Genomic DNA, 23,018 nt, shown 5'->3' with positions numbered 1-23,018 from the left:
CACTCTATGAGGTGCTGCAGCTACCCAAATGCAAGCGCTGCATCTTCTGCCCCTTCTCTGAGCAAGAATGCCACCACTGCCAATGCTGCTTTTAAAAACAATCCTAAAGTTGAATGCTAAATTGGGTTTGAGTTGCAAATTACAGCTCGAAATTCACTTGGTGCTTGTTCTGTAAAAAACAAAAGACTGCTAAGGAAAATAGGAGACTAATGTAAGGTTCAAATTCCTATATTGATGATGCCACAGTGTGATGTCACAGTTTCTGTGCTCTCCTCACAAATTTCGCTCGCTTTTCTGTAATAAAAGTGCCCCCCCCCCCCCCCCCCCCCCCCCCCCCAGGAACGCCAGGTTAAGCTTACTTTTATTTCTGAGCAGCAAGTTAATACTCTATTCACATCAATATAACGCAAGATTTTTAAAAGTATAACTAGCGGCTTTAGAAAGCATGTCACATTAAATTTGCAAGCATGCTCTGAATACAGTGAAGCTAGTATTGTTTTCAAAATTTCGCATTTAGACAAACGGCAGCAGGAGGCTTCAGCATCAGACCACAGAGTTTCGCAGAAAAGCCAAATTCAATGGCGTAGCGACACTACAGATGAATGCAACAGGATGTGGAAAGAAAGCAAGAGCTCAAAGCAGTCCAGCATTTACAAAGCCCTAACTATTTGGACGCAGTGGCCCAAAGCACATGCATTCCAAAGCAGCATGTCTTTACATATAGCACTAGCCATTACCCACAGCCCATATTTCTCATAAGGTTGTGATAAATGTATTTTGTTTTAAACCTACAACTATGGCTATGCAAAATTTTTTTCACTGAGTTGCGAAAAGTCGACTCTCACATCATATTCATGGTGGTGTTATAGCCATAAAGGTATGGTGTTTTTGTAAAGGTAAATGGTAACTGTTGGCCCATACAGAATGTTGCCAGAGCCTGTGACATCACAAAGGGTTGCTTCGAGGATTTGAATGCACATTACCAACTTGTCTATCATTTCCCCGTCGCTTTCCTGGCATCACTGAATCCCTACAGTCTGAAAATAGTCACCAGTTTGCAATGTCTGCAGTCAGTAAAACATGGCAGTCCCAGCCTGATGCTTTAGTGTTCCTTTCCCACTATTCAGGACAAAACTAGGCCTCTGCGAGTCCTTGTTAACGGCAGACTTGTTCATGGCACTACCTTCTCTCGTCTTCAGGCGTCGTCGTTGACGATGTGACCAGACCAAAGCGATCGAAGGTGCACGGAAGGAACAGCGACAGCAGCAGCAGCAGCAGCAGCAGCAGCAGCAGCAGGGGGTAGGAGGGGGGGCCAAAGCATCCACCAGAAGCGTCCAACCCGCAAGCGAGGCGGAGGCATTCCAAAGGCATTCACTCTGCATGGTTTTGTATGCGCCGAGCTGCCGCACAGGTGGGAAGAAAGGGGACGTAGCAAAAGACAAGCGGTCCCAGCAATTTATCACCTCTGCACGCCACCCTGCGAGGATGAAGAGAGCGTGGAAAGAAAGAGTGGAGGAGGCAGGGAGAGGTGGGAGGAAAAAAAAAAATAAAGGGTCAGAAAGGTAAAAAGCAGTCGAATGCAAGCGAGATTTTCAATCAAGCACTTACACGGCACAGTGTAAACAAAAAACCTGGAAGCCCATTACTGGTACAACACGGCGATTCTTTTCATTCAATTCCATTCCTTACTTATAATCCACCGATCATGGCCAGCCAATCACAGTGATAACGTGGGCAGCTTGTGCAACCCTCACAATGTGCAAAAAGGAAAAGAATTTGTAGATTACATTATTGTAGCCCACATTCACTTAACTTCCCCTAATGGCCTTGGTCGGCGGTGTTCGGGCACCCATCAGCCACGGAAGCAATCAGCATGATCATACCATCAACCGCGTTGACAGCCAACTGAGGGCAGCCCTTGCCTAAGAGAAGATTCGTGAGCGCGGGCCCTGACTTGCATTCAAGAGAGTAGACAGTTTTAGCATTAGCCAAGAGACATACACCTAAACACCGGAAGACGTAGACCAGCAAACAGCACCAGTGCCATGTTTGAAGTGCACAGAACTCTTGTTTGAATGATAGCTTGTATTCTACTCCTCTGCTGCTGTAACATGTTCTAGCTATATAACTATTAACATGTTCACTGCAATGTGGATCACGGGTGGGTCATGGCACTCATTTTCACTGTACGGCTGTGCAGGGCTTTCCTGCAATACGCAAGTGATGTCATTGCTAGAAATCAACGAAGAGAGAGAAAAAAAAATTCTTGTTGCCTTTGGTCTGATGCATCATGGCACCATCTCTCTGCCCCTTGAGGAAGTTTCCTAAGAGCACACAACTCCCTGGTGACTCACGGTTGGATCACGGAGCACCAGAGGAATACGACAAGTGACCCACCGATGGGTCATGGCACACAGGAATCGAGACATCAAAAATGCTGCCACAGTGAACGTGTTAAAGATATTTCAGTACCTTTTCTTCATCAAAGAGACTTGCAATGAAAGCATGCTTTCACTACACTATGGCTCTTGGATACGTCCTCTAGTATTGAAGCATATGTCTCTGCTAGTATCTCAACTGTATGCAATACTCTCTAGCTTGTCGTCCTGATATTTTGAAATCGAATGAACATGAAAAGGCATATTCAACACGGTACGCAGTGATTGCTCGGCAAATGAGGCTCGAACTTGCGCTCGCGGTAACACTGCACAGGAATTAGGTTTTCCTTTCTATACAAGACCACTGTTGTACACAACTGGAATTTTAAACCACGAAGCAATGGCAGCGAATCTTCATCAGGCTTTGCCTTTCATTGTTGCTACATTTTCTGATCCTAGAAATAAACTCTCAGAAATGCTAATATGCCACAAGCTCCACTGTACAACCATATTTTGAACTACGCCTGCTGAGATAGGAACAGGTTAACGAGAGGGTTCTTAGCTGGGCTTGTTAGTTTACATACATTATGGCTAAACAGTACAGACAACGGTACATGTGAAAAACAGGACGCGTGTCCTGTCCCGTTTTTCACACGTCCCGTCGTCTGCGCCGTTTCACCATAATGTAGTTTAACACCTTTTTCATTTAACAGATTGTAACAAGTTAATGCTTCAGGAGTCGGTAGTGGGTTCTTTTCTTTTAAGAAAACATTCACTATTCAAGTCGATATTCACAGCCAAAATTTTCTGAATACAGTCATACCTTGATATAATGCTCACAGTAAATCTAAAATTTCGTTAGCCATGTTTCATTTCAATGAGCATTCTGCTGCCATAACTAAACTGAAAATGCAAGATTTCAGTGAGACAACATCGGTTGCAGTGAAGCAAATAATTGTTCTTTCAAAATATGTATTCTGGCAGCACAAAATGGCAAATAAAGTGCACGTTTACAATTTAAAGTTGTTTGCAGTGCCATGTATAGGCCCAGTGAGTTGCTGACAAGACATCAAAATTGACAGGAGACCTTTGCTGGCTTGTCGGAGGCATCACGCTTCCAGTTCTTATGCAATGACCCAACCGCGACATTCCCCCCCCCCCCCCCCCCCCCTGATATTAGCGGATATGCTTATAACAAGTATTGGATATAACCAAGGTATTTTCGTCTCAGACACAACTACATTATAACAAAGTTCAACTGTATTCTATTTAATTCTATTAGCTTCTATTAGATGACTACATTAACTGAACACTCCTAGTAAGTAGCTTGTGATGCAACCAAAACCATGCCAGTCACTCCACTAACGACTTAATAGTCACACAGGCAACACAATCAGTGACAAGTAACCTTGCTCGCTTTTCACTTTTAGTTGATGGTACTCTTGTGAACGTGCATAAAATGTTGTCACAAAACAGACACGCGGAATCACTATGAAGCAAACATGTTATCTAAAGATGCCATGCTGTTATCGGATGCACACACACATAACAGAGAAAGGAAAGAGTGAATACCCACACAAAATCACTGGGTGCTGCATTGCTGATCAAGAGAAAGTCTAAATGCTACTCCTGCCCAAGCCGTTAACACTTCGGATTTTATTGCTCTTATTGGTGGGTTTTGTCAGAAATCAGGTGCACCGATGGCAGTCGTCCGCTCATTACTAAACACATTAAAAGGTGATTTTTTCTACCGCAAGGCATAGCTCAACAGGCTAAATTCTGCAGTTCCACAATGCGTCTACCAGGTGTAACTGCGAAAAGTGAAAGACGCGCAGTTCTTTCCTATTTCTGAAAAGTGCACTGGTAGAGAAAGGTGGTGTCACTCTAATTTGCTGCAATGAACCGTGCATTTTTACACCATCTCAAGCTAATTTTTAACAAACCATGCGAGTATTGTTTTTTTTCAGGCTTGACATGACAAAACGTATCACTCAATGCTACACCTGAGCGCAGACAAGCCAGCACTTTAAGCAGGAGACACATTTACGCCTGCCTCCATTAGCACTGCCACACCCAGTATAACTGCGGGAAAATACCGTATTTACCCCAATTCTGAAGCAGGCCCCATTTCCAAGAAGAAAAAAATCGACCCAAGAATTGCCTGCACGTTACAGTGAGACACAAAAATCAAAACTGTGCTCGTAGCATTGGCATCAGCCCACTGCCAGAGCCAATGCTATAGCCATCATAAGATGACAATACAAATTATCAGTTTCACCTGAAGGCAACGCATTGAAAGTGATAGATCGCAAGGTTTAGTGCTTCGCTGAAGGTGTCTCGGAAAGCTGGGGCGATGAGGAGCACTGCCAACGGCATTGCAGGTGTCAAATCTTAATGCCGCACAAGATGAGAGCCAAGGAAAACCGTCGGCGCGCGTCAGTGCCCAAGGAGAAGATTTGCCTCCACATTTACTGCCCCTTCTGCTCAGACCAGTGTATGCCCCGTGGTGCGGTTTGCACACAGCTGCTTGGCAGGAACATTAATGTGCATGCGCACAGTGCTCATGCCAACCACGCGTGCCAGAACGCAGCCTGGCTCTATCAGAGCCGACTGAGCACGACCTGACCAGTGCGTCCCACTTGGCTTCGCTTGGCCACAGCCAGATGCACTACGTGTCTTTGGAGAGCTTCGAACCCTCCACGTGCAGGCTGCACATGCGCATCAATACTGTGACAGCACGGCGACGACGACGGCAAAAAAACGCACTTTGAGCATCCGCGTGAAGACAAGTTATTTTACAAGTCGAAGCTAATGGCAACAGAGAAGAGTGATGTGCTTTTTGGCATTTCAGAGATTTGCGCATGGCATGCTGCTGCACAAGCTAGCAAAGTGGTTGCTCTGGGCATTTGCCAACATCCTGTTCTCAACAGCTGAGAAGCCACTGATAAGGATTATCAAACGTAGCAGATGGCAAGGAGGACGACCTACTGCAGTTCACTCACAGCAACGAAAAGCTGTATGACGAACGATGGTAATGGACATAAAGTCTCATAAATTACCGTTCTGTGAAGGATACATTTTGCACATTTCATGTCTCACTGAAAAAATCGTGGGCATGCAGCTTTTTCCATGTTATAAAGATATTGATGCACATTTTTTTCGCTTTAAGCATACCAAAATTGGTACGCAGTAGATATTGAAGGCGTGTTAGAATCGGGTTAATACGGTACGAATCTCTTCACAGTGCCCTAAAGCATCACCTTGAGAATGTGCAAAGGCCCAGTGACAGGCTGGCGATCCATGCTTCCGTGCAGAGGAGAATGTGAGGGGCCCTCGAAGGTCATGTGCAGACAAGACAGCAGCGCTCGAAGAAAACGCGAGACCAGGGGGCCGTTTCGAGAGCCACTCCGCGATGAACTTGCCACCAGCATTCACACGCATGCAGGGTATAACAAGAATCATGCACAGAGGAGACTATCTACTAAGTTCAATACACATCCTGAACGAAAGCTGTGCGCATTGCCGCCGATTAGATATCGAGCACAACAGAAAAGTTACAATGTGTAACACCGGTTGTCAACAAATTTAACAACAGCTGTCAAACATCACACACAGCACAGGTATCCCATATCGGATAAACAAAAGAAGGCACTACAGTCACCGACCGATAATTTTGACTCGATGGGGACCGCCAAAATGCCCGAATAATCGGGAGTGCGCAATACTGCGTTCGCCCAAAAATCAGTGACTTTATTTCACAAGTGGCCAAAAAAGGTGTGTTGTAGTCTCGGATCGTCAGTTTCGGAGATACCTGCAATTTTGTCTGACAATAGCGCAGGATGCATTGGCGTCTAGGAGTGATGGCATTCTTGGCTCAGTGCCAAGCATGCTATCTTATCCTTGTGTGGAAACGCTGACACACCCAATGACACATCTGGTGTTAGTCACGCAAAATATATTTAAAAAATGAAAGTGTCTTTCGAAAGGATCGTTCAAGAATGTGGCCCAAGTACGTCAATGTGCGTTCCTGCACACGAATACGCCTACCCTTGCCCTAGACATTCCGTGGCCGTGGTTTCCTAACAATGTGTTTTATGCTATTCCTTTTCACGCTTTTCGTCAGTGGTCAGAGCGATGCTCTGCACTCGTTATCAACAGGATCAAGAGTGGACGATAAGAGTGGCATAGAATCGAGTGGATGGTGTCGCTACAAAATCCCGACTCGTATTTCGACCATTGTCATGCTGTCGCTACAGATAGACGAAAGTATATTCAATGCATGCACCGAATTCTCATCGGCGATTACTAGCTGAGAGATGACCTTCACAAGATAAGATAAGAAGTGTCCACAGACGGTCAACCCATTGACGTAAGGAAACCAATTAAGGCAGGAAGCATCAGGTGGGCAGTTTTACAGGAGCACTTTCAACTAGGCGTAAGTATTTTGTTTTGCAGAGCGATGGGCGAAATGACCAACAACCATGCCAGTGACGCCTTGAAACATAAATATCAATATTTCTGCTTGACTAGGTGGCCATATTAGCACACGGTCCTGCAGTCGGAGTTCGGATTATCACACAACACACTGTAAGGTATCTGAAATTTTGGTCGTGCTTATACATTTGGCCTATGGGGCTAGTGGCGGTGCCGTGGGGCTGTTTGAATAATCAAGCATGTCTGAATTATCGGTGTCCAAATAATCAGTCGTTGACTGCACCACTGTCGAATCATGCTTGTGAGTGCACATAACACTAGCAATCCAAAATGCACACTTCCATGCGAGTGAATAGAACAATTCGTTATTAAGAAACAACACATTATGTTCTCAAACAAATTCACGATCATCACTGCCATTCATCAAATGATTACAGACACAAGTTACACACACAAGGAAGGTTTTCATTCTGTACAGGCTTTCTTTGTTCATTTCGAAGCTGCCGTCACTCGACAAGAAAGTCCACATGTCGCAACAACATTAACACAGTCATAACCTGCTCGCTACAGCCTTGCAACCGCCTTTTTCGAAAAGATGTATCTATTTCAACAAGGCAATGAAATGGGCTAGTTAGCCGCTTCTCACTACTAGAGCCAGTAATACTTCACAGACACAGGATGTTGCACATCCCTGTGTTACTTGCATCTGTTAAGTACTCAGCTCACATATCAGAAATGAGATATCTACACTAAAGGCACTCAGTAACAAAAAGAAAAGCATACATTAACAAAAGAACACAAGTTGGTGTGGCAACTAAACAAGGGCATATGCCATAAGAACACATAACAGTAATTATTTTTTGAAAAGTTCGTTTTTTTCTTCTTCTGTTAAGAACGGTTGTGAAAACACATGTAACCCACGACTGTACTTGGCACACTTCTACTGGTCATGACCTGTGCTCAACGTGTAAAAGTAGTAACAAAAGCCGCAGTTCCCTCTCTCCTGCAATTCTACTGCGAAAAAGAGTAAGTCCTGTGCCGCCAAACAAAGCTGTTGTCAGCACAGAATATATATGGCACATTAACAAAAGCCGTAAAACCGGCCTAAAAAGAATGTCAAACGAGGGCAGTCAGAATTACACCTCACTACCCTGTAGAATGCAACTCTAACAGAGCAAGGAAAGCCTAGTAGTCATCTCATCTCGAAAGCAGAACCAGTGTGGCAAGAAAATTACACACAAAAAGGAGGAGACAAAAGAACAAACACCCTTGTCATGAAGTAACAGCATAAAAAGGACAAAGCAAGAAAATACACTTTAAAAAAAGGAGAGAAAGAAAGAACACCCTTATCACAAGGGTGTTCACAAGGGTGTTCACAAGGGGTCACAAGAACACCTTGCCTAACAAGGGTGTTTTTTTTCCGTGCTCTCCCTTACTGTGTTTCGTCCCTATTTTTGCTGGCTCTGCGTGACAAGGTGACCACCTTAGAGTCTACCTTACAAACACCCTGCCTGACGCATCTACGATAAACAGCTGTGCGAAAGATCGTTAGACAGAATAAGGTTGGAAACCTAATAGGGAAACTAAAAAGAAGGCATTGTGCGTTTGGCTTTCAAACTTCGAGCGCCTTCAGCCAGTACACGAAAAGCCGTCCGGCAATGACTAACGCCAGCGACACTTACATGATTATGACCAACCAGCGACACGAAGATGAATGTGCGCATTGACAAGCTCTACAGACTGTCAAAACAGAGAGCGAATTGCCAGTTCACTAAAAGCAGTTCGATGAGACCCAAACAGGGATGACCAGACGTGAGGTCGGGCCTCTCTCAGCAGAATTGAGGAAATGCAGTGGACTAACCCTAATGGCTGCAAGCATGGTTTGTATAGTAGTAGAAGCCTGATTAGACCATGTGCTTGTTTGACACGTGTCACTTGCCGTATGTCAACAGAACACAATAGACCACTGGTCACCTGGTCAGGACAGTGGCTGCAGACATGACATCCCACATACAAATTTGGCTTGCTCACGTATGGCACAAAGTTATTATTCCAAGGCAGTCCATGCAAAATTGAGGCACATAAAAAGTTATTTGATGATCCTTGGTTTTGATTTCCTGCAGCAGAGACTAATTGAAACATTCACTACAATTCTGTTATAAGTGCAGCTGCATCAAATTTAGCTGCCCACTTGGCAGATCATATAATCATGGCTGTTGATACAGAAAAAGGACAAAACAAGAACCTTTTACGGAGGTTCTGAATGCAGCTTACCAACAAAGGCAGCAACTACTTTGCATCATCTATTCAAGAACCTTTTGTAGTTGTTTCGACACACCTTGTCGTAATGAAACGGTAATTACCCTGTTTACTATCTCAGGCAGTTGCCAAACTTCGTGGAAGATTGAGCAAAGCAGGAATAAAGATGAAAATGTGGACCAATACACTTCCAGGAGCCTTACTTTCTGCAAAGACCAATGCAAAACGAATGGCAGAAACAGCCTGCAGACTTCTAAGTACTCTGTAAGGGTACTTAGTGTGGAGTTGCATCACTGTTTTCCTAAAGTAAATGTTCGTTAGGTTTGTGGTCCATTGTTGCCTTTCCCATCTACCAAGGCCAACAATTTGACGGATGTCACAATGGAATTAAGATGCCACACATCTACAAGTTTATTTGGTTGCCCCGTAGCGAACCATCTTGCTTGTCCACTGCCACAACAATCACGAGCCACTGAAGAAGCTACCTCAGGTCGAAAAAGGTCAATATCCAGCACAAGAAGGACTCTGGGATGATGGCTACGATTTGTGTGCCGGGAACAACAGGCCCTCAGCACAGTGGGAACAAGAGCCGGAAGACAGAATTCCTAGTGAGGGGTCATGCTACCTCTGCTCATTTTTCATGACTAATATGAAAGGTAAAAAAGGTACTGACTCTTAACATACCCTGTAACTAACGTGATCAATGACGAATTCTCTTCCAATGTCAGCCAAAGTTAATTAGAAGAGACTACAGCAAATGTTTCTACACGCTGAGGATGACAATTTGTAGGGCCAAAGCAAGATGCAAGACATCCGCGATTCTCTATGAACTGCCCAACACAGAAGATCTAACAGCACCCCCCCCCCCCCTCCCCGCCTTTCGAAAACAGACACGAAAAAATGCCCCTAAAACTTACCGACTTCATCATATTCTGAAAGTTAGGATGCCCAGTCAGCAGCTAGCTGTTATCCTAATGCTTCCTCACAATCCACAGCTATTAATGTTGATGGTTCTGCTCTCCACCCTATCGAGGGCTGATGATTGAATAGGAAAGAAACTGAGGGACATCTACAGCCCTCTAGGAACCACCGCGCAGTGGACTGTTCGGCTTATCCATTGCCATGGAGACCAGAAGGCTCTGAAAGTCGGCTAGTTCGGGTCCAATCAGATCCAGGCCCGATGCAGAAGCTGTTGCAGGCCCCACCCTCTCTGTTGCCGACGTCATCATGCAGCGAATGTAACGGGCGGGGCTCGAAGTGAAGCCACCACCCACCTGTGCTGTGTCTGGCACCGTACGAGGTGGCACGGGAGGTTTCGGTCCCAGGTCCTTGCGCTGTAGTACAGGCTTGTTTGGTGGCACAGGGGGCGGGGTGGGCCTCAGAATGGTCCCGGTCGCCGACGCTATGCCGGCAGTGCCTGGCGTCGTCGGGCCTACTGGCTTTTTGACCAGAGTTCGGTCGGGAGTCGGCTTTGGCGGCACCTGTCGTGAGGAAATGGCACGTAGCATTTTCAGCATTGTAATGTCTAGAGATTGAAAGTATACACGTATTCACAATAAACACAACTCATCTCTAGGAGCAATGAGCCGAGAAAGGTAACGTGGAGTTGAAAGCTGCCAGCAAGGATTGAAGTGACAACTTGGTTGCAAAATTCTTACAATAAGAGCGGGGAGGGGGAACAATATAAGAGCTCTGCCAAGGTCCTAATAAAAGGACCTGTCTGTGCTAGCTTCTTAAGCTCTTCCATTTCAAATTGTAACTTCCATACGATAAGACACCCAAGTGATTGCATCTATCAACAATGGTTGAATGACCAAGGGAAGCCAAAGCCTGTAGCCAACGTCTCGACAAGGGGACTTGACCTTGCTGGGCCCTGACAAAGACAACTCCCCTTGATAAAAACATTGGGGAGTTAGAGAGGCCTCGCTGGTTTGATGTTTCGATAAGAGGACTTTTCTCCTTCGCCAATCAAAGGAGCCTAAGCTTAGAGTCGTGCACAAAACATGAACGGAGGCACAAATTGCTTCAGGAACACATGCAAAGGAAGTAGACAAAAACTCTGAAATGCCAAGCCTACATACCTGTGGCACGGTCGGGGGTGGAGCCTTGGTTGCGGAGGGTGGGAGCTTGGGGCCGACTGCCACGCCCCGGGGTGGGGTCGGAGTGGGAACAGCCGCCCTGACAGTGGGTGCAGGTGCGCTGGCAGGGGTAATGATGGTGGCACTGCGGACCCCCTCTCCGAGGGGCGGAGGTGCGGGTGCGGGGGGTGGAACCAAGCGCTCCGCCTCCTGCCGTAGCCGCTCCAGCTCCACCTGCTGCTGGGCATTCTGTGCCTTCAGCTCAGCCACCTGTAGACGTGTGTGCAACCCACTCTAAGCTCATTGAAACTCCCAAGTGTTGCATGTTTTATTGGTTCATGGGGCCTTAAAGGGGCCCTGAGACACTTTTCTGACTAATCATAGAATGGCCTCACTATTAAAGGGCATCACTTCACGAATCTCCTGGCAGAAATTTTTTTTCAAATCCTTCAATTATCAGCAGAGTTAGGGGTAGTTATCACACTTGACGTGTGGCTTTCTCTCTCCTTTCCTCTCCACCAGCCCGCTGGAAGACACACAGGGTGCACGGCAAGGAGTCAAGACCCCGCCTAGATGGTGGGCATTTTTTTTTTTTTTCTGTTACAACATTACTTCCAGTCCAGGTGTGCACGGCACTCTCTTGACGTGATATGGGCGCTTGAGGCCACTCATCTCCATTGCCAAATCAAATCAGAGTATGCGTTGCCAGACCAAATGAGAGCACGTGATTGTCAGAGCGTTTCCCCGGCGAGAGGTCTTGTCGGGGCACCCCATGGCGGCCGCAGTATTTGCGCTATGCAGCAGAGGCAGTTACGCACAAACCATGTGCATACTATAGCAGACCGCAGAATGTTTGCTATGTGCACGACAGAGCTGGAGTGCATGCTCTAGTCTGGCTGTACTACGTGGTGTGGACCGACTTTGTCCTGTACCAGCTTGAACAATGGATAGTTGCCAAATTCAGATTGCACATTTAGAAGTGCTATCAACAGCGTAATACGAAGCAATGTCTACCAAGGCGTCTAGCCAGGAGTGAACTTTTTTGGTCTTTTTGAGATCACAGACATGTGTATTACGAAGCTGTATGTGACTAGGATCCCGGGATTTCTTGGTCTCCGCAGCCTAAAACTCCACCAATCACAGCAGAAGGCGCGTGCCGCTGGGTTCCTTGCAGCACCACCAGATGGCGCTCACCTCCACACATCTCTGTGTGGCGCCAGCTGTGCGACGGAGGAAAGCAAGAAAAAGAACCAGAAAGCTGGCCTTTGAGCATAGCGTTCGCCACAAGCATTTCCCGGCAAATATTACGGTTGCATAAGTTGCAGTTGCCGGGAAGAGGCAACTGTAGCACCCGAAGCAGGGAGTGACGTCACTACACTTTCATATGTAAAAGAAGAAACCGCCTAGCAACCGATTTCATTTGTGTTCTGATAGTGCTATGGAAAGGCCACGCATAGTTAGGGTTCCCAAAGAACCGCGTGAACACGATGAGCGGTGACAGGAACAGCAATGTCAATATGCACAATGACGTCATGCTCAGACTAGGCAGGACGCAGCAGTTCCTGCCCAAAGTAAGTCAGGCACAGTTAGGATGCCCGAAGAGCAGTGTGAATATGATAAGTGACAAAAGGAACAGCAACGGCAATGTGCACAACGGCGTCGCGCTCAGGCTCAGCAGGACCCAGTTCAAGGCTACGTCACATTGGTCTATCGGATCAGGTGATACCACAGCTTCGTTGGCCAACCACCTTCACAGCGTGGATTGGAGCCAAATTTGTACATTCCCTGCTGCATTCAGTGCAATAATACTTGGCTCACATGTTGACAGGAGCCTCGTCTACAGATCGGCAACTTTTTCTTACTATGTTCAAAAAGTGTTTCAGGGCCCTTTATTGTCCCATGTGTGCAACCCATTCCAGCACAATCAAGCTCATAAAGCATTGTTTGTTTGTTCGATTCACGGGGCTTAATTTCCCATGGCGACATTAATCTCATAGAGTTTTATGTAGGGTAAAGTGAAGTTGAGAATGGCCAACTAGGATGGAACTGGCAGCAAGGCCCTAATACAGTCACCGACCAATAATTTGGACATGACGAGGACCGCCTAAATGTCCGAATAGTTGGAAGTCCTAAATGTTGGATTCACCAGAAAATAAGTGCCTTTATTCCACAAGAAGCCAAATATGCTTGTCAATGCGTTCCTGCACGCACATATGCTTGCCTGTGACATGATCGATATATATTTGGACCATTTTCATGCTGTTGCTACATCTACATCTACATCCCCTGGCAAACAGAGGTTGACTGCAGTGTGATAGCTTAAAAACTGTGGGTTCTTTGCAACAGTCATTGTTTAATAAGGTACAACAGTCATTAGTCATATAGCACTCCCCACCCTTATCGTCATCAACGCAGTCACCAGGCATAGCGTTGGTGCCACTTGAAGTTGATTCTGAGCAACAAAATCAGTTGCCAGGACAATGTCACTTGTTAAGATGAGGAACAAAAGGCTCGAAGCGCAGAACTTACATTGCTCACATGATAAACCGCAAGTGCAGTCGTTACAGTGGTTAGTGGCTTGGCTTGTGCAGCAATTGACGCGCAGCTAATGACTATTAGTACAACTACGCAAAGCCTAGTTGATCAGTTGCAAGGAGGCACCAGCGATAGAACTAGAATTTACGGGCAGCATGCCGACCAAGCACGCTGCGCCTTGTCGTACAAAGATGGTGCTCATAGGGACGGTGTTGTTGCTAACTACTGAATGCGTCTAGTGAACCGCAGCTCTACCTCAACCATTCTGGAGTGCGTGGTTCAGAATGGCCATGTTCCAGTGCACGACGCGCTTCACTGCAATGCACCTTTAATAGATAGCGACTTCAGCGCCGCCACTACAGGCAACACAAATGCATCTGGTAGAGATGCGCAGTCACGCCACTCAAAAGAGGTTCTAGTACACGTTCTAGTAGAGGTTTTAGAGGTTCTAGTATCAGCGATATGACCGGTGACCATGAAAGTGAAGAGTCAAAACAAAAGTATTGCCGGTTCTGATCAACTTGGTGACTCAATTAGCACATGGTCATGTAAGCATAGTCTGAATTACTAAAAGGTTTACTGTTAAACAGAGGCGCTGTCTCAGGCTACTTCTTTGGTTGCTGTTACTAATTTATATACTTTCTCAGAATCACCAAGCAGCTGTAAAAATTAAGTTATAGGGCTTAACCCTTTCAGTGTCGGGTATTTTTCTCCGATACTATAAAATGAACACAATGGCTTACTTTCTGTTATTCAGGAGGAAAAGGTGACACGGATAATAGAGACCTACCACGGTGGTTCAGTTAGCTAAGGCATGGGTTCTCAAAGCGGGTTCCGCGAGCCACTGATAAATTTTAGTGGCTACTGAGCCACTGCCAAGTGGATATAAGACGGCGAACGCAAGGTGTGCTCGATCCAAAGAACCTCCATTGCCCATTCCCGAGTGTCAAAAAGCACCATCGCATTGCGTAACAGGAACGCACGAACTGCGCAATAATCCGCAGCAGCTTGTAGCCACCCAGCCTCCGAAAACGGGCAGCGCGCCTAAGTTTTTGCCCTTGAATCTCGGAGGCCGTAACTTACCACCATGCTCATTTCTCGCGTTTGTAGATCAGGGCCGATAGCGTGCGCGTTGATGTATACGTCGGAAGATTACAAAAATTAATGCGTACAGCACTACAAATGCACAACGCAAAAGAGCAAGAACGGCGCTAGCGTCCAACCGAAATGAAGGCGGCGGAATCCGCATCGCCATTTGTCGTCAGCGGAAATTGTACGTGAAACGTGTCTGACAGCAATGCCGGAATGCTTCGGCATTGCTGTCATGATAACTATCGTTAACTACTGACATGATAACTAACGCGTGGCGTGGCCTCACTGCGAGCGCTATATAACCAGTCACGAGATGACGAGAATTTCAGCTTCCGCACTGCTTTTGTGCAAAATAGAAACATGATGTCCTGATTCATTCAGTGAATAAAAGCATGTTGACGTCGTAAGCATTTGTTTATTGTTTCCTTGATACCCCCGATAATTCGACATTCGGTTAATTTGGGCACTTCTTTTCGGTCCTGTGCAATCCGAATTAACGAGGTTTTACTACTCAAAGCAGAGTCGGCACTAATTCTAAGACCTCTCGTGCTGAACTACTATAATTAAGTGACCCCATGCGATAAGCACTGAAAACTGTCATTCTTTCTTGGCATATATCTTGATTGCAATGCTGTCTTGTCTTGGCTCATAACTATTGCACCCAGTTTGGACCATGTGCGTTGCACGTCGTCCGTCAAAGTAGCCTGCCAAATGCTACCGTTGGCCCCAAACATGGTGCGCGCTAAGCCTAGCCTCTCTGTATTATGAAGGGGGGGGGGGGGGGGGAGGGGGTTTCTTGGCCTTTCATGGAGCTTAGCAGGGTTCCCTCGGACCAACATGTTTTAGAACCCCTGAGCAAGGCGTTGTGCTGCTGTGCACAAGGTCGCGGGATCGAATCTCGGCGGCCACGGCGGCCGTATTTTCAATGGAGGCGAAATGTAAAAACGCCCGTGTGCTTGCGTTGTAGTGCACGTTTATACCCCTGTCAAGCGGGAAAGTTAAGTGCACTTACGGAGAGTGTCACTCGGTTTAAGTGCACTTTGCCAAATCTAAACGGCGCAAGCGGAGTGTCACTCGCAGAAGAGTGCACTCCGGTCGGAGGGCGTTCACGAAACGCACTTTGCTGGTCGAGTGCGTAGCCTCGCCGCCAGCGGTTTGAATGGTACAGAATGCAATGCATAAAAAAAGGACACAGAAGTTCGTTTTAGTTGTTGAACAGCTAACACAAAATAATTTGTGTTTAGCGAGAAGCGAAACAGCACACTAATGAACAAATTATCGTATACGCAGCATCGTCGCACGCCGCCATGTTGTTCTGTATTGGCTAGGTATTCGTCTTGGCCGGCATTGACTTTGCAACACCTCATAGTAAAAGAAATGACGTTTTTGTTGACAAAAAATAGATTAAGTTTGTTTTTATTTATAATACCACGTAAACAATCACTTTTTAGAAGTTTTCTTCTTTTTTATCTACATATTCAAAAAAACGCGCTCGTGTCTGTCGCCATGTTTCTTTACGGCGAGTGCACTCCGTTTTCCCGTTTAGCACCGCGTAGCCTAAAGTTCACTCAAGGTCCCGAAGTGCACTCCCCGTAAGTGCACTTAACTTGCCCGCTTGACAGGGTATTAAAGAACCTCAGGTGGTCTAAATTAATCCGGAGCCCTCCACTACGGCGTGCCTCATAATAAGAACTGGTTTTGGCACGTAGAACCCGAGAAGGAAGAAGAAAAAACAAATGCACTCTTAGCATGCTTCTCACTGGAGAGTGGAGAACGTACGTCACAGACATGGTGGGACCGAAATGGCAGAAAACGTACCGGCACGTCAGTGACACTGAAAGGTTGACGTACCGAAACTGCCCAATAGGTCATGAGGGACACCGTAGTAGAGGGCTACGAATTATTTCTGACCATCTGGAGTTGTTTAATGTGCACCCACAACATGGTGCACGAACGTTTTTACATTCCGCTTCCCCATCGAAATATGTCTATACGGCTGGGAATTGAGCCTGCAATGTGGTGCTCAGCAGTGCAACGTCATAGCCATTCAGCCACTGAGGCAGTTAACAAGGTTGAAATGGTGCCAACTACAACCTTGATATTTGCACCTATGAGGGCAGCAACGAAGCAAGGTGAAATAGCAGGCAGTGGCTGTTGTGAAGAAACAGTCACTGTCCAGCACTCCGCTTGCTTCAAAGTGCTGTTGACCTCTGTTCAGGTGGACAGAGGATGGACATTTGGTGCAGTGTGCATTCACAACTGTACTTTCAACCAAATGTGACAACGAAATGACACAAGTTGAAATACAGACTGAACAGGTCATACTCAGTGCTACAGTGCTCAGCGATTCAAATGCCATACTCGGAACACATGGTTGCAGGCGTTTTTTTGCGCCACCAGTAAGCACTGTAGACACTGACCTGACATGTTCACCCAGAGCTCTCTGGTGACACAAAAAGCACCAGCCGCCATGCCATCCGAATATCACGTTTCAATCATCTGAGCACTGTACATGCAGCGCTGCATTCACAAACTTTTTTTTGGCCACTTGTGGAATAAAGATGCTTATTTTCTGGTGAACCCTTGCATAGGCACGCAGCAACACAATGGCAGCCTTTTTTGGTTACTTGCGGAATAAAGACACTCATCTTTAGGCGGATCCCTTACTTCTGTTTACCGATTGTTAAGACTTTCAGGCGGTCTCCTCCGAGTCCAAATTATCAGTGGGCAACTGCATGTGACTATGGGAGTGAACAATCCCACTGCAAGAATGGGAACGCCGACTCTTTTTTCTTTGCTATTTTCTCCCTTTCTTTCCCTTTCCCCGAGTGCAGGGCAGCCAATCGGGCACAAGCTTCGCTCAACCTCCATGCCTTTCCTTTCCTCTCTGCCTCAACAGGAGCAGTGTACAACAAAAAAACACAAACGGAAGACGAGTGAGATTTCTTTGCTCACCTGCGTCTGGAAGCGTTCTCGCTCCAGCTCGAACTCCGCTGCTTGCCGCTCCAATTCTTCCTCCATCTGGAGCGACCGTTTACTCTCCTCTTCCAGGCCTTCCACCATCTCAGACGACCGCGCCTTTTCGTCCTTTAAGCCCTGCAAAGAGGTTCACAAAGGCTTCATTAGGTGCTCCGAAGTGCTAGAATAAAAAAATTAATAAAAAGAAGCAGTACAATGAGAAAAGATGCAGTGCTTTTTGCATCTTCTTTCACTGCCTTTCATAGTTTCAAGTGAAGGGCAGATGAGGTCAGTCTAGGATGGGGCGCAGTTAGTACTGAATGAATCAGGCTATTAAGGCAAAAGGTATGTAATTTACAATATACAGTGAAATCTCGATGATACGAATCTCACGGGGTCACGAAAAATATTCGTATTAGCCGAAATTCGTATCATCAAAACACAATGAAAACTAGCTAAATTAAAGAGTCGGAGGTGAACTCACTCAGGCACGCGCACGTAAAAGCATTTACAGTATAGATAACTTATAACGCAACTGTTTATAGTGCAGAAGTGGCCACAACGCGGCCTTTTCCGACTCCCGTTTACCCTCCCATAGAACTCCATGCATACGCATACCGCTTACAGTGCAGCCGCATGAGACGAAATACCGGTTATAACGCGCTTCCGCTGGAAAATCTCGCCGACAAGGGCGGTAGCGAGCACGCTTCTCAACGAGGTGCGCCCACCGACAGGAAAGGAGATCAACGAAGGCGATGCGGAGGAGGAGCATGAGACGTGGAGCATGAGTCCAAGGGCGATAAAATCGTCACCGCGCGCCGTATGTGCGAGTGAAAGCGCGCCTTTCGCGCGGGGGACGCGTGCCTTCACGCACTGACAGCGAAAGCACAGCGGAGAGCAAACGCGACTTCCGTCACGGCCAGGCGCAGCCAGTCGAGCTCGGCCTAGCCCGGCCCTGCTTCTATCGTGCGAAAGGCCAGGGGTATGGGAGGGAGGGAGGGGGGGGTGGCGACGCTGTGCTGCGGGCACCAAATGCGTATCTTGCAACCGGGTGCAAGCGTAACTGGCGACGCAATCTCCCACCGAAAGGAGCAAAGCGGGACTGGGGCTTCTACTCTGCCAACAAATGTGTTCGTGTACTTTGCGCCTGTGCCGGCTGTCGGGGTTGTAGCACGCACGCACGTATCTTGAAAGCGATCTCCACACGGCTCTGACCTTTGTATGCGCTGTGCTTACGCCGCTCAGTTTCCGTTGAAGCGATAGACCGCACGAACCTTCGATCGCTGCGGCGGCCGCGCGCAAAAGCAAGAAAAGCGCCACCGCGTCAAACTCTTCAGGCCCAGTCGCGGCCTCCGCGCTGTCCGGCGCCGCATCCGTGCCTCCGCACCAAAAGAGAAAGGGAGAAAGCGCGTGACTGCGCGCTGTTCTTTTTCGCGGCCGTCGGTGGGGCGCCATTTATTCGTATCAACCGACGCGGGTCGAAAATCGATTCGTAACAACCGTTCTCTAGCACGTTGCAAAGTAATGGGGCTCAGCCGGGACCACAGAAAAATTCGTATCATCTGGAAATTCGTATTAGCCGTGATCGTATCATCGAGATTCCACTGTAATGATATACAGGAGCAAGATGTGAACCCAAAGAATTAAGTTAAATTGCGGGGTTTAACGTCTCAAAGGTGCGCAGTGGGCTATGATGTGTCGAAGAGTCCATATTATTTTAGCCCCTGGGTTCTTTAACGTGCTCCCAAAGCACAGTACAGAAGTGTTTTTGCATTTCCACTTTATTGCAATGCGGCAGTCACGGCCGAACATGAGCCCGCAACCTTGTGTTCAGCAACACACAAGGTTCACGGTGTCGAACTTTGGCATTTGTTTTACGGAAAAAAAAGCACTTACTACAGTGTAGACCGCTTATAACGTAAGTCGCCGGAGTCGTGAATATCTGCACTATAAACGGTACCACACTATAACCAAAACAACAATTTTCAAGTCCTGCACGTATGCAAAACATGTAGACCAAGCAGCCACGCGTATCCGAGAATGGAAGTGTGCGACTGGGAGTTTTGCATCAGTTAAAATTTACGAACGTTGAAAGGTTAATGTCCAAGTACCCACAATCTTCGCATGAAGTGGATAAAGTAATAATTAAAAAAAAAATGTCTCAGTTTCGCCCGAAAGGTGAAGCATCAATTGCTATAGCAAATTAGTAGAGAGCTATAAGGAGTAGGATAGTAGTTCTATCGGCTGCATGAACTTGACACATTCACTTACTAACTGAATTAACAAGCGTGGTGTCAACGCGCACAAGCAAACATGAATAGACTCGATGATCGCAGACAACCACAGTCAAAACGCGGGCGTGGGGAAACGCGGTCACCGCAGCGAGCGAAGCTTCCTGCGGTCTATCGCTTCAACGGAAAACTGATCGGCGTAAGCACAGCGCATACAAAGGTCGAGCCGTGTGGAGATGGCTTTCAAGATACGGTGCGCGTGACAACACCGACAGCTGGAACAGGCGCTAACGCATTTGTTGGCAGAGTAAAAGCCCCCCCCCCCCTCCCTCCCATGCTGCCTTCCCGATTTGCTCCTGTCGCGTGGGAGTTTGCGTCGCCAGTTTCCCTTGTGCCCGGTTGCAAGATGCATCTGGTGCAGCAGCACAGCGTCGTCCCCCCCCCCCCTCCCACGGCCTCTTGCGCGACGGTCGCGTTTTGCTTTCCGCCGTGCGTTCGCTCTCTGTGATAGCGTGCGGCGACTATTTTATCGCCCTTGGACTCATGCTCCACGTCTCATGCTCCTCCTCCGCATCACCCTCGTTGATCTCCTCTCCCATCGGTGGATGCACCTCATTGAGAGGCGTGCTCGCTACCGCCCTTGTCAAGCGTGCTCGCTACCCACGCCCTTGTCGGCGAGATTTTCCAGCGGAAGCTGCATTATAACCGGTATTTCGTCTCACGCGGCTGCACTGTAAGCGGAATGCGTATACATGGAGTGCTATGGGAAAATTAACGGGAGTCTGAAAAGACCGTACTATATCTGGTCCTGCACTATAAGTGGTTGCGTTATAAGTGGTCTATACTGTACAATGTTCCCATAATGCGTATTGGCCATAACAATTCAATCGCCGAAACGAAAAACACGGAATCAAGGGGGAAAAAAAATGCAAGCCGCCACTCCCATTGCACTGCCAGCCTAACACGTCCTCTCCCGTCTTCCTTCCACCGCTCTGAAACACAAATTGAAAGCACTGGCGCCCTTCGTCAGCGCTCTCAACTATTGTTTCGGAGGGATGACAAGCGGGGCACACAATGTTGGCAATGCGATGGAGGGGCGGCTCGGTGTTCCTTTCTCACCCCCCCATGATTTCACATTTCTTTTCCTTTCGGCGCAGACACCTACAAGCCAGATTTCCTTGTTAGTAAAACCAATAACGCAGCATGGGAACAGTGTAGTAAGCGGTTTATTTACCATAAAACCCATACAAAAGTTCACCGGGTGGCTGCTCAATGTTATACAGTTGAAACCCGCAATAACGAAATCGAAATAACGAAAAACGAAATAACGAAAAACGAGCGAATTGTGTCGAAGGCATTCAGCACATCCTGCGGGCTTGTTGTTTGCTCTGGCTGCTCCGGTCGTTGCTCATCGGGAATCGCCCGCCTCGCACACGCTACTGACGATGGCTTCATCAGTCACTTCCTCGGGCACGACGACGCCTTCGTCCGCGTAAAACGAACTCATGGACGCTGAGGCCATCGGGAATCTCGTTTGCCACGGCACAAAGTTCGCCCCATGCACTGGTCAGTGACGGCGGCACTGCGCTGTCACCGTCATCAAGTGCGCCTACAGGCGAACCTTCTTCCGGCTCCGCTGGATCAGCGCACGATGCCTGCGGTGTGACAAGGCCGCGTGTGTGAAGCAATTGTTATCACGGCTGGACTCGTCGCAATCCATGCGGCGGCGATCAGCTCTAGCGCCATGAACATGTCCACGTCAGTGGGGCGCTTCATCTGTAGATTTAGCAGCAAACGCTGAATCAGCCTCTCTCTGTAAGCGCACTTCACGCTGCGAATAACACCCTGATCGAGGGGCTGCAACACCGAAGTGCAGTTTGGTGGAAAGAAAACGAGGCGCACGTTTCCGAGCTGCACGTCGACGTGATGGGCGCTACAGTTGTCGAGAAGAAGGCAGGACCGACCTGTTTGCCTTCCGCATGTCGGCATCGAAGGACTGGAGCCAGCTGCTAAAAATGGCCCGCGTCATCCATGACTTCAAGTTCGCGGTGTAGCTTACTGGCAGCCTGCGATTCCCCTTGAAACAGCGGGGCTTCTTGCTTCTGCCAATAACCGAGCAGCGGCCGTTTATCTGTGCCATCCATATTGGCGCACAATAAAATCGTCACGCGCCGCTTGCTGTGTTTGCCACCATGGCACTTCTGGCCTTTGAAGTCCAAGGTCTTGGATGGTAGCATTTCATAAAATAGTGCCGTTTCATCGGCATTATAGATGTCCTGAGGGCTTGTACTGGCTGAGCAGTTCCTTGTTGCTCAGCAGCCACGACGACGTTGTCACCGAGTCGACGGCTGCTGCCATCCCCGGAGATGACTTTGGCTACGATGTCGTGGCGAGCTTTGAAACGGCTCAGCCAGCCGGGGACTCGCCTTAAAGTTGTCGTGGCTGAGCATACAAGCGAAGTCCAGCGCCTTCTGTTGCAGGATCCTGCCAGATAAAGGCACCTTGTTGGCACGCTGTTCACAAAACCACGCGAACACCGCCTTGTCCACGTCCGGGAACGCTGCAGCCGCCACGGTTTTGTTTCTTGCACTCGCGCCGTTTTCAAGCGCACCAAGAATGGAGGCCTTGTTCTTGAGAATCGTGGACAGCGAGCTGCAAGCAATGCCGAATTCTTCGGCGATGTCCATTTTTTTTCCTGCCCTTTTCCACCTCACCGATGATTGCAGCCTTATCTTCCAGCGTGATGAACTTCCGCTTTTTCGTTGGAGGCGGCCATCTTCGCAGGCAGCGAAATCGGACAAAGCAATCGCAACACACAGTTCACGTTGCACCAAGCCACCAAGCGACCAAGCAAACGCTCGACAAATGGCTCCACACACGCGACCATGTGCGCGCAAAGCCGACAAAGCCAAGCACAGAGCCAAGCCAAGGAATGTGGATTTTCCCCTCGATTTGGCTACGTAGTCCACGATAACGAGCAGGTGTTTCGGCAAGCTATCATCATCATCATTGTCGCCAGCTTTGTTTTTTTTTTGTAAACAATGATGGCGGCT

The 23,018-nt window shown here is 47.7% G+C and overlaps 1 pseudogene; it reads right to left on the bottom strand.

Annotated features, from left to right (window-relative positions):
* Positions 1–324: 324 nt before the first annotated feature.
* The window catches only part of LOC119431298 (CTTNBP2 N-terminal-like protein), a 33,951-nt pseudogene continuing 11,257 nt past the window's right edge, over positions 325–23,018 (bottom strand).

Source organism: Dermacentor silvarum, chromosome 10, assembly GCF_013339745.2.
Source record: "Dermacentor silvarum isolate Dsil-2018 chromosome 10, BIME_Dsil_1.4, whole genome shotgun sequence".
NCBI lineage: Eukaryota > Metazoa > Arthropoda > Arachnida > Ixodida > Ixodidae > Dermacentor > Dermacentor silvarum.
The sequence above is the reverse complement of the archived record's forward strand: the minus strand, read 5'-3'. Positions and strand labels throughout refer to the sequence as shown.